Genomic DNA, 15,590 nt, shown 5'->3' with positions numbered 1-15,590 from the left:
GCCCTATTAAAACCTCTGATCTTACTTATGCTGTTTTTTTGGGGGGGAGGATTGTTTTGTGGGATTTGTTGTTATTGTTGTTTTATTTTTGTTCTTATTTCTTTTTGCAAGGGCATTTGCATCCTTGTGGTCTAGCTCACCAAGATTGTGATCAAGTTGAGGAACTGGAAAGAAGCCACAATGACTCACAAACTGTAGGTCTCAATGACCTATTATCTAACCCCAGAGTGGAAATGCAGTTATTGGAATGCATTGCTAAATAACATGTTAATTTTTAAAATCTATACTCGATCCTATCGGTATGAGCAGAGCAAGAAGTGAGGCCAAAGAGCTAAGAGCAGGAGGTGAGAAAGCAGAGCAGGCAGAGGGCACACATGGCACAGAGTTCCCAAGGCAGAGCTCGGATCTGGAAGTGTAGAGTTATCGCAAGGGGGAAATAGACATCCCTACGGACGAAGTAAGTACCCAGGACTAAGAATCTGGGAAAGGAAAGTAGTCAGTAGGGATTAAGGATCAATGCAGAGAGACTGACAGCAGACACAGAAAGCAATAGTAAGTACTCTTGGTACTAGGCCAGGTATTTGCTTCAGCTCGTTAGCAGTCACTGTCCTGCTCTAGTAAGAGCCAGCAGCCTTGGCGGGACAGCCCCAGTCTTACAGAAAGAGATAAAAGGAGGCCAAAGCTGGACGAGGCAGTTCTGGACACATTCATTCCAGATAAGAACTCATTTCCTGGAGTCGGGGAGAGGTAATCATTCTTAGGTCTCGGCTTCCTTCTTTCCTTCATCCAGAGCTGCAGTTCTTAGCCTTCGGGTGGGAGGCGTTTTCAGAAGTGAGTGAATGCTAGAGACTTACTCATCAGAGAATTTCAAAGACTCATGAATCTCAAGTATTTCCTATAATTATAGGGGTTCACAGGCTACTCTCAGCACCCCAGCTGAGAGCACTAGTCCAGGGAGAGAGTAAGTGCGCTTTTCTGCAGCACAGCCTAGTTTCTCAGGGGAAAAGTTAAGGCTCTGCCTCCTTATATATGTATAACAGGCAGAAGATAGAGTGGAGCTGAGCTAGTGTCCTCGCCTCTTGAGTGTAATAACTGCACGAGTATGTATGGATGAGCTGATTCTGACAGAGCGACTGTCTTACTGGGGAGTAAGGCGAAGGAAGAGGTATTAATCACAGCCCAACGAAACGGTAGCAGCAGCAACAATAACAACCGCCACCAAGCATTGCCGGCCTATTAAGTACCAGCTACGATAGGATACACTTTACCTTGCTGCATAAACACTATTACACCTAATTTACTGATGAGGAAACTGAGTCTAGAAGGAGTTAATTTTGATTCACCTACAGGCAGATAGTTATGCCTGCCTCACAATAAGGAATTCTCCCTTCCAGATTTCCAATGCAGGCATTCTGCCTATAGAGAAACACTCTCTTCTTTCTGCCCTTTACAGAGCCAAAATTAATCTTCACATTTCAGAGTTTTTCCCATTCAATGTTAGCTGTCAAGTTAAATTACGGCCACCACTCGTGCATAAATGCCTCTGTGAAAATTAGTAAAAGGCACTCCTTCCAGGTGGATGCAACCCAATGCCAGGGTACACGGCTGAGCAAGCAAAGCACGGGACACATTTGAGCCCCCTTCCCCCAGGCCAGATGCCCTTGCGCAGTGAGCAACCTGCCCAACTCTACAGCGTAGCCTTGATCCAGATTATCCCAGATACAACCAGAGGTGAAGAGCCAAGGGCAAGGCTTTTGTTATTCTGTAGCTGTATCTTCTTAAACAAATTGCTCTGGAAGTTTACTCTTTTGAAAAAGCATGTACTATAAAAATGGAGAGATAAAACTCTCAACAGGAAACCAGGGCAGATCATAACTCTGTCACAGTTCAACAAATGAAAATGTATCAATAACAAGATGAAACCCAATTCAAAACAACTTATATTGTCTTTGGGCCTCAAAAATAATCTCTTTCCTATTATTAGGGAAAACGTGAGCCTTTTTTTCATTTCTCACAAATCCAAATCTTATTTTCAAGAGATGATCATGTTTAGCTAAAATTGCTTCCACTTACCTATTATAGTGGAATGACAAGTATGTTATTGTTGGTGTTTATTGGCATTATTATTAGTCAGTCGTCAAACCTTGAAGGAAAAATCAAGGACTAAATCCCCGAAGAAGTAATCTCATTTTCATAAACGTGTTCCCAAATAATTATCTCATACCCAATATCCACTTAGCCTCAATATACACTTCTCCTAAACAGGAATGTGTGTAGGTAAGTTAGATACCTGTTAGGAAAATAAATAGAAATGATAGGGCATATTCTGTGATATATTAGCATCCATATTGATTGTCAGCTTTCAAGCTTGTCTCAGCTACACTGTTGTGTGTGTGTGTTTCAGAGTCTGATGCTTTTCTTCAGAGAACATAATCAATTTAATAATCTAGCCCTGATGCTGCCCCCAGCTCCCTCTGGCTCTATATGCTAATGTTTAAGCAAAGAAGGCCACTGAATTATATAAGAAACTGAGGGCAGTAAGATGACCCCCGAGTTAAGGATTGTCAGTTTAATGCACATTCTCCCAAATGGTTGCCATGAGCACATCACATCATTGCCAGAGGAGACGGATTTTCTTTGTTCCTACTTAGCTTCAGCTTCTTTTCTTGCACATGGACGTGTGGCAGTGGGTTGCTAAGTGGCCATTAGCCAGCTCTGAAGTGGTGAATGTACATGCAAAGGGAGGTTTGCAAGTCGGGAGGCTTTGGTGAACAAGACTTGTGTGCTGTACACTTAAAATCACTTAAGTAAAGAGGGAAAGCCCTCCAAACACCTCAAGCATGAATTTCTGGGTCCCTTTTATGAAGGGAGAGAAGAAAATAAGCAGACTGTCTAGGGCAGGAAAGATAAACTCTGAGAGGCCAGAAATGCTCATCTGTAAGAACAAGGAGAGGCCCCAGACTGCAAATAATTTACATGTGAATAGAGTAAATGATTTCAAATCAGGTGATCAAATAAGGTCAAAATAGAGGACATTGTTTGTGGAAGGAACAAAGAGTCTAGGTACTAGTAATCTTAGGTGGATACAAAAATATAAAAACAGAATGTATGGCACTGAACAAGCCCTTACTCTTAGCACACAGAGACTGTGTGTTAGGACCATTGCTTCCTTAGGAATCCACAGCTGTAACGAGCCTTCAGGCTCCTAAACTGGGCTGATCTGTCCCCATATTGGGTCATGACTCTGCTTTTCCTACCTCTCCCCCTGTTAGGGCATTGACAGGCTAACCATCAAGCAGGCTGGCTGAATTCTTCATTTTTTATCCAATGTGTTTATGTTATACAGGCTGTAGCAATCTCTGACATTTTCCACCTTGTCTTCATTTCTGTCTTCATTTGAGTTTGAAATTCAGAACAGTTTATATTTTTCTATTAAGAAATTATGAATCCCACAACTGATCCCTCCTACCCCCACCAATAACTATGGAGAACTAGAAAAAGGAAGGTATTTCTTCTCTCTTGTGAAAGGAAGAGTCTTTCAGGGGCTTAGGCATTGATACCTTAGTTTATGACAGGATGGAGCCAATGAATCTTTGTCAGGCAATTTGAGACAATATAGAGCAATTCCTTTCACTGGGGGGTGAGCAGTGCAGTTTTCGGCAATGAGAACTCTTGAGTAGGAAGGCAAGATTTGATTCAACAGAGCCCAGAAGCAATGTGTATAAGAACTTTGCATCACAGGAACACATTAAAGCTGTTATTGATTGGGCTGAGAAGGTGCCTTAAAACCATCATGTCTGGTGTGTCATTGATCTTCAGAAACTCACCATGCTGCACCCCAGCACTTACCAGTGAGCTTAATGACAACGCCCCAAAGAAAGACTCAGTAGAAAGAGCAGAGGACAGCCAGGGCCTGAGGGCCTCCTCAGTCTTAATATTTTGTAGATTTTCCAGCTGTAGCCATTTGATTCATCACTATTGGGAGATTAGAGACTGAGGCTGAAATTCATGTCCTGCTGAGAAGAAAGGAGCTTTGATATGAATAAATAAATTGCATGTTTATTTGTATCAATATCTGCTTTATCCCCTCATGAGGATCTAGGGAAAGATTAATGGTGGTAATGAAAACCCTTCCGAAATGAATATGAGCGGCTTACCTGACCTGTCTGGTGAAAGTTGGTGCTTTGAGAAGTGGAGTTAGCAAGGAAAGGGAGAAAGAAAGAAACTGCAGCCTGCTCTTCAGGAAATGAACTTTTGAGATTTGAAACTTTTAAAGTTTAACCTATTTATTTTTGTCAAGGGAGGGGTACAGAGCTGGATAACATAGCATATGCCAAAATACAGTCTTACATATTCACACAATGTTGCAGGACAGGGTTCAGCTAAGCATGATGATGTTATTCTTGCTTGTGGGCAGATAAAACTACTTGATTTTGCTTAGAAACCAGTGGAGAATGGATTTCTATTCCAGACAATTAACAGGCTAAAAAATATTGTCCAAAATGCATTTTATACATGTTATATGTTATTCTCAAGGAACTACAAATTACATGCCTCAAATTGAACAGGAAAACTAGAACTTTATCAACTGATTGGATTAGTTAGACTCAATTCTCTAATTTCATTGTACCTTCTGTCAAGGTGCATCCCCAAGGAAGTGACAGAGTTAATGTTTCATACAATGAAGCCATAAAATTTGCCTAATAGAAAGATAACGAGGATTGAGTGCTTTTGATATGGCATGCAATATTTGGAAAAGCTCTTTTGTATATTGACACTATGACTCTGGAGAGAGCTTACCAGAAATTTGTCAAGAGAGATGGGTGCTCGCCTATAGCACAGAGAAAGGGAGTGCCTTTGATAAATATTGGCTTGATTAGAATTACAGAATTGAGAACCAAAACAGGTCTCCAAAATACATATCAAATCTCTAGCAGATGGAGAAACAACTGAGATCAGTGGTGGTCAGGTGCTATGAAGCTTAAACACGTGAAATTGGTTCAACTTCATTCCATCAGTTGTGATCTAACAACATAGCCATTTCATATGGTTCAACCAAACAGCGTCTGAGCTGCCTGTCTCCAAATCCAATATCACAAGTGAACAAAGAAACCAGAGGCTTTGACTGTGCTTGTGCTTGAGGACTTGCTTGGATTCTCTTTCCAACGTCAGGTAGAGTAAGCAAAAGATGGAAAAAACGAGGCTGAGCTGAAGGGCTCACACAAACAGAGAAGCAATAAAGGCACACATACACAGAGATAAAGAGGCACATGGAAGAAGGGAAGCCATATTTTATTGAGCGTCCGCTATAACCTGCACAATTCTAGATACCAGTACATATTAATTCTCACAAAAATGTTGTCAGTAGGTATTATCCCCACTTGACCTACACAGAAACAAAGTCAGAGTTAAAAGAACTTTTCAAGGTCACATTGGTAATATACCCAAATCCAACACATTCTGATTTAAGATTCAGATTTAATCTATATTTTTTTTATTTCAACTGCATGCCAAGTACTGTGCCAAGTATTCATGCAGACATGATATTTATATATTTATTACAAAATCTTTTCTGTCCAAATTAAACTTCAGAAGACATTCTGTAAAACATTGTTTTCAATACTGTTTATGTGTCAGAATCTCGAGTATATAATCAAATACACAGTCCTGGGTTCCATGCATTGAGATTTCATACAGTTGATTTGGGTGCCCCACCTTGACTCAGAACGACTTTGGCTATTTCATGAATTAATTCCCTAATGAAATTTTGATGAATAGTTATTTAACTTTTCCCCTTAAAAAAAAAATTATTTAGCCCTATCCGGGTAGCTCAGTTGGTTAGAATGTTGTGCTGATACACCAAGGTCATTGGTTCAATCTCTGGTCAGGGCACATACAAGAAGCAACCAATTAATGCATAAGTAAGTGGAACAACAAATCGATGTCTCTCTCTCTCCCTCCTGCTTTCTTTCTAGAAAATAAAAAAGAAATAAAAAAGAAAATAAAGATTTGGCCTTTTCCTCCCTGCTACTGCCACTGATATTATATGCAGTTAGTTCTGAGGAAGCTTCTTCCATTAGCTCTTAGTGGCTATTTCTAGTACCAGGTCCTCAAGTTTTGCAATGTAATTTGTGGTTCTCTTAGGTTGAGAGATAACTTCCTCATGCAGTAGCCAATTTCTTCAAGTTATTGAACCTTGTTGAATTTCTATTTATTTTTTTAATTTTTAATTTTTTTATTTTTCAATCACAGTTTATATTCAATATTATGCATTACTAGCTTCAGATATACAGCAAAGTGGCCAGAAAATCATGTACCTTACAGAGTGGTCCTCCCGCTGCCCCAAGAACCCACCTGGCCCCACATATATTTATCATGACATCAGGAAGCTTCTCTTTGCTGTGTTGTTTTTTGCCATCCTCTAAGTTTTGACTTTTGATCTTTTTGGCATCTTGTATGCTAATATTCTATTCTTTACTATCAATAATAAATACCTATTAGATAGAGCTTGAATCACGGCAAGTATATGTTGTATAATCACCATCTGCCTGCCTTATAGCCACAGCAGATATTATCTGTTGATTAACCTTGATCTGTTCAATGCAGCTTCAAAATCCTTCTTGACACAGAGGTCCAGGCAACCATGCCAAACAATCAGATTAGACACATGGAGTGAAATTTAATTGCTGTAACTATGCCAGGCTATAACAGGTAATAATGTGTGTAATCAGGGAAATTACACCCATTCTCTTTCTTATGTGAAAGATCTTTATATGTGTGGCAAGGTAGAGTGGGAAGGAATGTCTTTACCTTGACAATACAACACTAACCACCCCTGGCTTTCTCTATCCTTTCTTTAATCTGCTTTTATTTCACATTTGGATCACTTTCTAGTAACATCATGTATTTTATTTAATTTTTTAAAAAAATATTTTTATTGATTTCACAGAGAGAGGAAGGGAGAGGGAGAGAGAGAAGGAAACATCAATGATAAGAGAGAGTCATTGATGGGCTGCCTCGTGCACGCCCCCGACTAGGGATCAAGCCCGCAACCCGGGCATGTGCCCTGACCGGGAATCGAACCTCAGTCTCCTGGAACCTGGGTCGATGCTCAACCACTGAGCCACACTGGCTGGGCAAACATCATGTATTTTAGATCTCTGACGTTCTGCTCTTGACTACTGTTTTCAGTTAAGTTCAGGTGGCTTCCTGTAAGTCCCTGTGAAGGGTTTGCCTGTCTACTACTCATCACCATAGAGGTTTTATGAGGCAAAATAATATGGTTATTTTTCCCTGTGTCTTTATATAGTTTTATGTATAAATAACATATACAAACATATATAGTTTACCACATGTATGTGCACATACATTTCATTTCATATGCATATTCATGTTTATATACATGTATACATGTGTGTATAATATGCATGCACACACACATTACCTTACATCTAAAGTGAAAAATGAATTATCATTCGACTACATGTTTATGCAAATAGAAAAAATTAAAAATGATCTTTTGTGGACAAGGAGATTAGATACACTGTTTTCTAAGCACTTAGCAGTCTTTGTGAAAAGACTTTGCCCATAGTTTCACAGTAAGATTTAAACTAAGGCTCAGTGACAAATTCACACACATGAGCTGAAGAATGGAAATATACTTTGATCCTGAATTTGAAACACAAACCATGGCTCCAGCGGTTCCCTGGGAGCTACTGGCCCTGGCCCATTTTTACATTCTGGCAGAAACTAAATTTTGAATGGACCATGTGTGTTCCCCTCTGGTTTTCCACAGAACACTTCCTACATTTGTCACCATAGTTTTCAACTTTTGTGTAGTTGCCCTGTGAAATTGTTGATCTTTTCAGGCCCCTGAAATACCTGGCTTCAGGAATTAATTTAGAGGCCAGGATGTTGCTTTGGTCCATGTGAGCCCAGGTTGCCAACCGAGAAGAAATTTTATAAGCTGTGTTTGGGCCTGGACAGAGAGACCTCTGGTCTGTGTTCACTTTTCCAGAAAGAAAGAGGACCATTTACCTTGGACATAAAAAATGTCAGGTGCAGCAAGGGCAGCGTTTCCTACCCGACCTGGCGCGGCTTTGTTTATCTGGCGAGATTTTGCTCTGAGGCAGCCTGGCAGTTTGACTTGAAAATTTTGATTTTCCATTATCATGCCTCTTGTAATGAGAAACTTGTGCTGACATATGTTTATTAATCTTAGTTAAAAGACACCTGCCCAGATGGTTTATACCTGGGAAACATTCGCAGTCATCAATCCTTCTCTAATCAGCAAGTTTTTCTTCCCTTCTGGCACTGCACCAATTTGCTGAGATGACCAAGAGTTGCTTCTCTTTGGTCATATGTGGTCCATGCCTTGTACATTAAACGGATGCAGGGAGCCTGGCCAGTGTGGCTCAGCAGTTGAGCATCGACCTAGGATCCAGAAGATCGGGGTCCTGTTCCCAGTCAGGGCACATGCCCGGGTTCTGGGCTAAATCCCCAGCAAGAGGCGTGCAGGAGGCAGCTGATCAATGACTCTCTCTCATCATTGATGTTTCTATCTCTCTCTCCATCTCCCTTCCTCTCTCTGAAATCAATAAAGATATATTTTTTTTAAAAATGGATGGAGGGAAATGAAGCAAATTGCTTCGCTCTGAGGAGCAGTGAGCTTATGTCTCACTGACATACCCTTAGTAACTCCGACCTATAGTTGAAAGGATTCATCTCACATTACTTTTCACCGAACAGTCTGCAAGTCACAGTAATGAGGTCCCCTCTCTCTACCCCCCACTTCAACGGGCTGCATGGAAACGCACAGCTGCGCACGCCGGGGTTCCTGTCACCCCTCCCGGTGGATGCAGAGGACCGGCCAGAAGCAGAAGTCGGGGCTGTTTGGGGGCTGTTTTTGAGGGAGAGGCTCACCTCTCCATTCCAGCATCCCTTATCATCGCTTCCCTGGAAACTCCTGGGTGTTTGTTGCTTGCCACAGAAGCTAGATGTCTATAAACAGAAACATTATTCTGGGGTGAATTAGCCAAGTTATTAAATTGATCAGTGTGATGGCGAACAGACCTGGTAGTTGGGAGACAGACAATAAGCAGCAGTCAGGTGTGAAATACAAAACAGCCCAGACATTTGGGAAGAGGGGTCTGGGAGTTGTGAGCCTGCCATTGGTAGCATATTTCCCTGCATCCCATTATTTCAAAAGGGAGTTTACAGGATTTTTGCCTCATGCTTCCTTGCAGCGTGTAGGCCGGAGCATTGCAGTTGCACCTTGATAATTGAAGCAACCGTCATTAGGCGTTGCACATTCGACGTCTAATTAAATCTCTCCTACCGCAGGATCGCGACCACACTTCATCATGAGGGGATCTTTACAGTCGGCTCCATGCCATAGCAAGCAAAGATACATAAATGTACAATCAAGTCTCAGAAGGCCCGAGAGCTGGGGATTTATTTCCACTACAATACTCTGGAACGTCTATGCTAGTTTTAAGTAATCCCTTGAGAAGGAATGAGGATATTATTATGGTTCTAAGAATTACCTTCCTCGTAAAATATTGTTTAAAGATAATAATGCATTCCATTTTAGTTTTGTCGTCACCCAGATATTTTCTTATTGATTGACAACAACGACACTCTGAGAAGGAATGCAGTCCTTGAGGAAGATTTAGGCATGCATTTACCTGACTATTTCTGCTTCTACTGATTTAGCACTTATGTCACCTTCTACTTTCTCAGACAAATGGCACTGGGCCGCTGATCTTTTTCTGAAGAGACCAGACACTTCAGTGTCATCCTTCATATGTCAGTTCTTTTATTTCAATCCCCGATGACAGATTAAACAGTGAAATTTTAGACACTCCCCTATGTGAAAATGTATGGCCCTGAACTTATAATTAGGCAAATGAGTTCTATGTGTATGTGAAACCGTCTGATAAATACTCCTTCATGCAGATTACAATTCCAGGAAACTGTATAAGGAGAGATCGGATCTGACTCCAAAAATTTACAATCTATAAAAAATAGCCATATTTTAATAATCAAGATTCTTTCTGACATTTAAATTTCCTGAATATTTACAGCCAAGTTTCCAAAAACTATATTTTAAGATATCACTACATGACTTCAACATTCTGAAAACAAAAATGAATCTCTTCCATTTGACAAATTACTTTGCCTGCAAGTAAGATATTTGACTAAGTGTGTATTTTTCCCTCCCTTATTTTTTGGGCTGATAAGCGGACTTATATTTTTGAATTCTGGTGTTGATTTCTGATAAGAACTTGAAAGGTGAAGAAAGGAAACAGCTACATCGTGGCAGATTTTGGTCACTGTACCATCTCTGAAAAAATAAAGTAGGATGAAGACTGTTGTCTCAGCCCGCAGTTCTTGGTTTGATGTATAATGTCATCAGATGAAACATGAAGTAGAGATAGGCTCTCTAACCAGCTGTGTATTTTGGTTCCAGCTGACTGACAGTGGAAAGAAAATGTGTCAGTCATGAATATTAAGTTTCTTTCTAGCATTTTTCTTCCAGATGGAAGCAACATGCACATTGTAGCAATGCTTCTTCCAGCTGATGAATTTTCTTATTTATATTTTTGGCAAAGCATATTGATTTTCATCTGTGACTTTCACCTGAATACCCTACTGCGTGGTTTTAAAAAATATTCAGCTTAGCTTCTTTTAAAATGCCCCACACTCCAAAAAAATCTATTTATATCAAAGTCATTCCAGCACAAGCCCTTCATTCTTTTTCATTCTATTTACTATCTTTGGAAGTACGTAGTATTATGCACCTACCTTTTTAACTGATTGATGACACAATTTCCCAGTCTGTCATCACAATATCATAATATTAACAATCAACTTTAATATTAAAATGTACTAATTTTAATGTTGTCCTTGTGCCAGGTACTTTAAAAATGCTTGATATTCTTTATGGTTCTTAATTCTTCCAAAAATTCTATAAGTTAAACACTATTATTTCCATTATACAGTAGAAGACAAAAGAGTTCAGTAACTTCCCCAAGGCCTCATAGCTAATAAGTGTCAGAAACAGGATTTGAAACATCTCTTTGAATCCCAAGCTCATTCTCTTAACTGCTAAACCATCAAAAGTTTATAAACTTGATGATTCTGTTATTCATTAATATCTGCCATATATTTTCAAACAAAATTGCAATAGGAATGTAACTATTAAAAAATGTTTAAAGGTTATGCTTTTCCTCATTTAAGTTTCTGACTTTTTGCAAATTATTTTCTGTCTGGCCCCCAGAGAGCCCAGAGAAAACCATATCTAAAGGGAAGGGTTTTATGTAGGGAGACCATTTTTCATTGAACAGCTCTTTTCCTGACTCTTATCCCCATGGCAACAAGCATCTGGCTGAATCCTCCTTTGCAATCTCCACCAAATGGAAAGGAGCTGCACTTTCTAGAGGGACTGCTGCTTGTTGGAGAAGAGGCATAGTGGTCCAGCACAGTGTCCCTTGCTGTACATGCCCAGCTGTAGTCTTAGTTTCCTGATAAATCTATTGATGGCTTTGAGAAGGCGGGAAGGAAAAAAGCAACAGAAACCCAAATTATCATCATCATAATCCTTGATGTTACTATTAGTATCGATAGAACTGTTTCTAGTCTGTCTGTTACCTTTCAGAAACTTAAAGATTCACACATTTTAAACATCAGTCACCACATCTAATTTATCGGGCATTTATTCAGCCTTTGGTTTGTCTAAGTCAATCACTGAAAAGGAAATCTTGCCTTTTTGATTTGTTGCTGGCCCTTATTTGAATAGGAAAAGGGAAACTTCACATTTGAACATTTCAAGCCTCATCATATTTTCCTTCTCCACATGACAGCGATAAACAGATCTTGGCAAAACCTCAGACGCAAAAGAAATTTTTAAAATGAACTATACTGTCATTTCTTTTGAATGATATGGCAATAAACCAACAATTCAAAGGATCACTGAACATCTAGACTTCTAAAGCAGAAGACCAACTTGGATTGTTGGTATAAGGAAGCGCCATTCAACTTAATGAAGTTTCAAAGGCTAACTTTTTAAAGAAAACTCATACTTTTGGAATGTCAGTGGTGATTGGCTGAGAGAAAATTTAATAGAGTGAAAAGACGTGAAACTTGGAAATGGAGAAACAATCTGTGATCTTAGATACATTACTTAAATTCACCAAGCTTTGGTTTCCTGAGAGAGAAGTAATTGCCTCGGGCAAGGGAAACAAAAGAAAAAATAAACAAATGGGACTATATCAAGCTAAAAAGTTTTTGCACAGCAAAAGAAGCCATCAACAAAATGAAAAGACAACCTACTGAGTGGGAGGACATATTCTCTGATACAACTGATAAGGGCTTAATATCTAAAATTTATAAAGAACTTACAAAACTGAACACCAAAAAAACCCCGAACAATCCAATTAAATAATGGGCAAAGGACCTGAATAAGACACTTCTCCAAAAAGGGCAATAGACATATAAAAAAATGCTCAATGTCACTAATCATTAGACAGATGCAAATTAAAACCACAATGAGATATCATCTCACACCTGTCAGAATGGCTGCCATCAATAAATCAACAAAGTACAGGTGCTGGTGAGGGTGTGGGGAAAAGTGAACCCTTGGGCACTGTTGCTGGGAATGCAGACTGGTGCAGTCACTGCAGAAAACAGTGCAAAGTTCCCTCAAAAAATTAAAAATGAAATTGCTTTATAACCCAGCAATTCCACTTCTGGGAATATAACTAAAGAAACCCAAAACATGAATTCAAAAGAATATATGCACCCTATGTTCATTGCAGCATTATTTGCAATAACCAAGATCTGGAAGCAGCCCAAGTGTCCGTCAGGTAAATGAGTGGATAAAAAAGCTGCGGTTCATTTACACCATGGAAAAGAAAGAAGTCTACCTTGTGACTGTACTGATGGACCTGGAGATTATTATGCTAAGTGAAATAAGCCAAGTGCCAAATGATTTCACTTACATGTGAAGGAAATTAACAAACAAAGTAGAGACAGACTCAAGAATAAAAAGAACAGACTGACAGCTGTCAGAGAGAAGGGGGTTGTGGGCTGGGTAAGAAGGGTGAAGGGATTAAGCAGAGAAAGAAAAAGAAAGACTCATGGACACAGGCAACAATATGACGATTGCCAGAGAGAAGGGGTTAGGGAGGGAGGAGAGGGTAAAAGGGGTACAAGTGGTGATGGAAGGACACTCGACTTGGGGTGGTGAACACACAATACAGTGTACAGGTGATGTATTATAGAGTTGTATACCTGAAACATATACAATTTTATTAACCAATGTCACCCCAATAAATTTAATTTAAAAAGAAAATTAAAAATAATAATAATTGGCAGCTTACCAGGTTATTGCAAGAAATAGGACTAAGGTATATAAGAATACAAAGCAATGCCCTGTCATATAATAGTTGCTCAAGAAACAAGCTACCACTGTTTTTCACTCACTGTTATTTTCTAGCGGATCATGGCTTCACTTGCCTAGGAGGAGAGCTGAGTGGCTGATCATTGCTTCAGCAGGGGACTATTGGACAGGCAAATAATGCAGCAAACATTATCTGTTAACTTTCTGCCTGTGTGCATGTGTTCTTATGAGCCTGAGGACCCTGAGTACAACTTGCCAGACATTAAACTATGCAAATCAATAGGCTGAAGACATCAGCAACCTTTCAAAGGCCTCATGTTTTAAAAAATCTATTTATGAGATGGAGAGGATTGGCCCTCAAAGGGAAGACACTTAGAGAATGAGATCCAGTTGGACGAGCCATTTAATTATATTTATTGACCCTTCTACTGGAAGTCACCCAGTGTCCAGGCATGGATGCACAAGGGATATTTGAGGCTCCACTTTTAATGGAAGTGAAATGCTGCAGGGGAAAGTGGAGAGCGCAGATGTTTACAAAGCCACGAGCTCCCAGGCTGCAGTGACATAGGTGTCATCTGATTGCAATGCTTTTCCAGTAACAGGGTCCTGCTCAGAGTTCTGATCTAAGCACCTCATCGCAGAACTGGCAAGCTGCAACCCCCTGGAGTGATCCCAGCTGACATGGGAACAAAGGCCAGAAGAATAAACAATCTGGTTAATTGAGTTTGAATGATGGAATTGCAACAAGGGACCAATAAAAGGTGCAGTAAGGAAGATGTTTAAAAATTCTAATAAACCTTGAAGAGATAGTGCTGTTGGGACTCTGGAAATAATAACAGCACAAAAGCCATGGAAACAACATGTAAGCTAGGAACCTAACAGTGCAATTATGGGAAACAGACAAATCAAAGGTTGTTGTTTTTTAATTTCTGTTTCTATGACTTGAGTTTTTTACAATTACCTTTAAGCATGACCCTATAATTAATATGCATTTTATAAGAATTTACCAGTTATATGTGACCTTGAGGGAATCACTTAATCTAATTCTCAGTGTCCTCATCTGTGACATGGGAATAATAATGCCCATTTTATAGAGTTAAAGACAAGAGATTATGTATATAAAATAATACATATATATGTAGATGTATTAGTTTCCTAGGGCTGCTGTAACAAAATACCACAAACTGGTGGCTTACGTAACAGAAACTTATTACTCACATTTCTGGAAGTTGGAACTCCAAGGTCAAAGTGTTGGCAGGTTTAGTTTCTACTGAGGCCTCTCTCCTTGGCTTTCTGCCACATTCTTTCTGTCTTCATATGGCCTTTTCACTGTGTGTGTACACTCCTTGTGTCTCTTTGTGTGTCCAAGTTTCCTCTTCTTAAAAGGACACCAATCATATTGGATAAAGGCCCACCTTAATGACCTTACTTTAACTTAATCATCTCCATAAAGGCCCTATCTCCAAATTTAGCCACATTCTGAAATACTGAGCTATAAGTCTTCAACATAGGAATTGGGGAGAGGGGCACAATTCAGCCTATAACTTAGAATTATACAGACTTTATTTTTTTAATTTAATTTTATTTATTTATTTATTTATTTATTTATTTATTTATTTATTTATTTATTTTAAGTTTTATTATTGTTTAAAATATTACAGATGTCCCTTTTTCTCCCCAAAGACCCTTTCCACTCCATTCCTTCCCCCTCCCCAGGCCCTCTCCCCACCATTGTCCATGTCCTTGGGTTGTGCATATGTGCATATAAATTCTTTGGTTACTCTCTCCCCTTCCACCCACCCTCCTCCATCCCTCTGACATTCATCAGTCTCATCTATGCTTCCATGTCATTGAATCTATTCTGTTTATCAGTTTATTAAGTTCTTTAGATTCCACGTATAAGCGAGATCATGTGATATTTGTCTTTTGCTGCCTGGCTTATTTAGGATTAATGTCCAAGGAGGCCTAATATAGGGTGACAGAAGATGATTTGACTGTGGGTAGTAGGCACCCAATGCAATATACAAATCTTGTATCGTAGGAATGTACACTCAAAACCTATATGATCTTATTAACCAATCTAACTCCAATAAATTTAATTAAAAAAAGAATGACTGCTTTCTGGGCTACCCAGGGAAGGATCCATATGGCACTGTTCTCAGTTCGCACATAACTTAAAGGGAAACAT

At 39.4% G+C, this 15,590-nt stretch overlaps 1 protein-coding gene across 1 annotated transcript in view; it reads left to right on the top strand.

The window, feature by feature from the left end:
- HS6ST3 (heparan sulfate 6-O-sulfotransferase 3) overlaps window positions 1–15,590 on the top strand; it is a 624,059-nt gene that overhangs the window by 565,074 nt on the left and 43,395 nt on the right. The window lies entirely within an intron of this gene.

The sequence above is a fragment of the Miniopterus natalensis genome, chromosome 2 (assembly GCF_054644295.1).
Source record: "Miniopterus natalensis isolate mMinNat1 chromosome 2, mMinNat1.hap1, whole genome shotgun sequence".
Classification (NCBI taxonomy): Eukaryota; Metazoa; Chordata; class Mammalia; order Chiroptera; family Miniopteridae; genus Miniopterus; species Miniopterus natalensis.
Note: the sequence above shows the minus strand (reverse complement) of the source record. Positions and strands in the feature narration are given on the sequence as shown.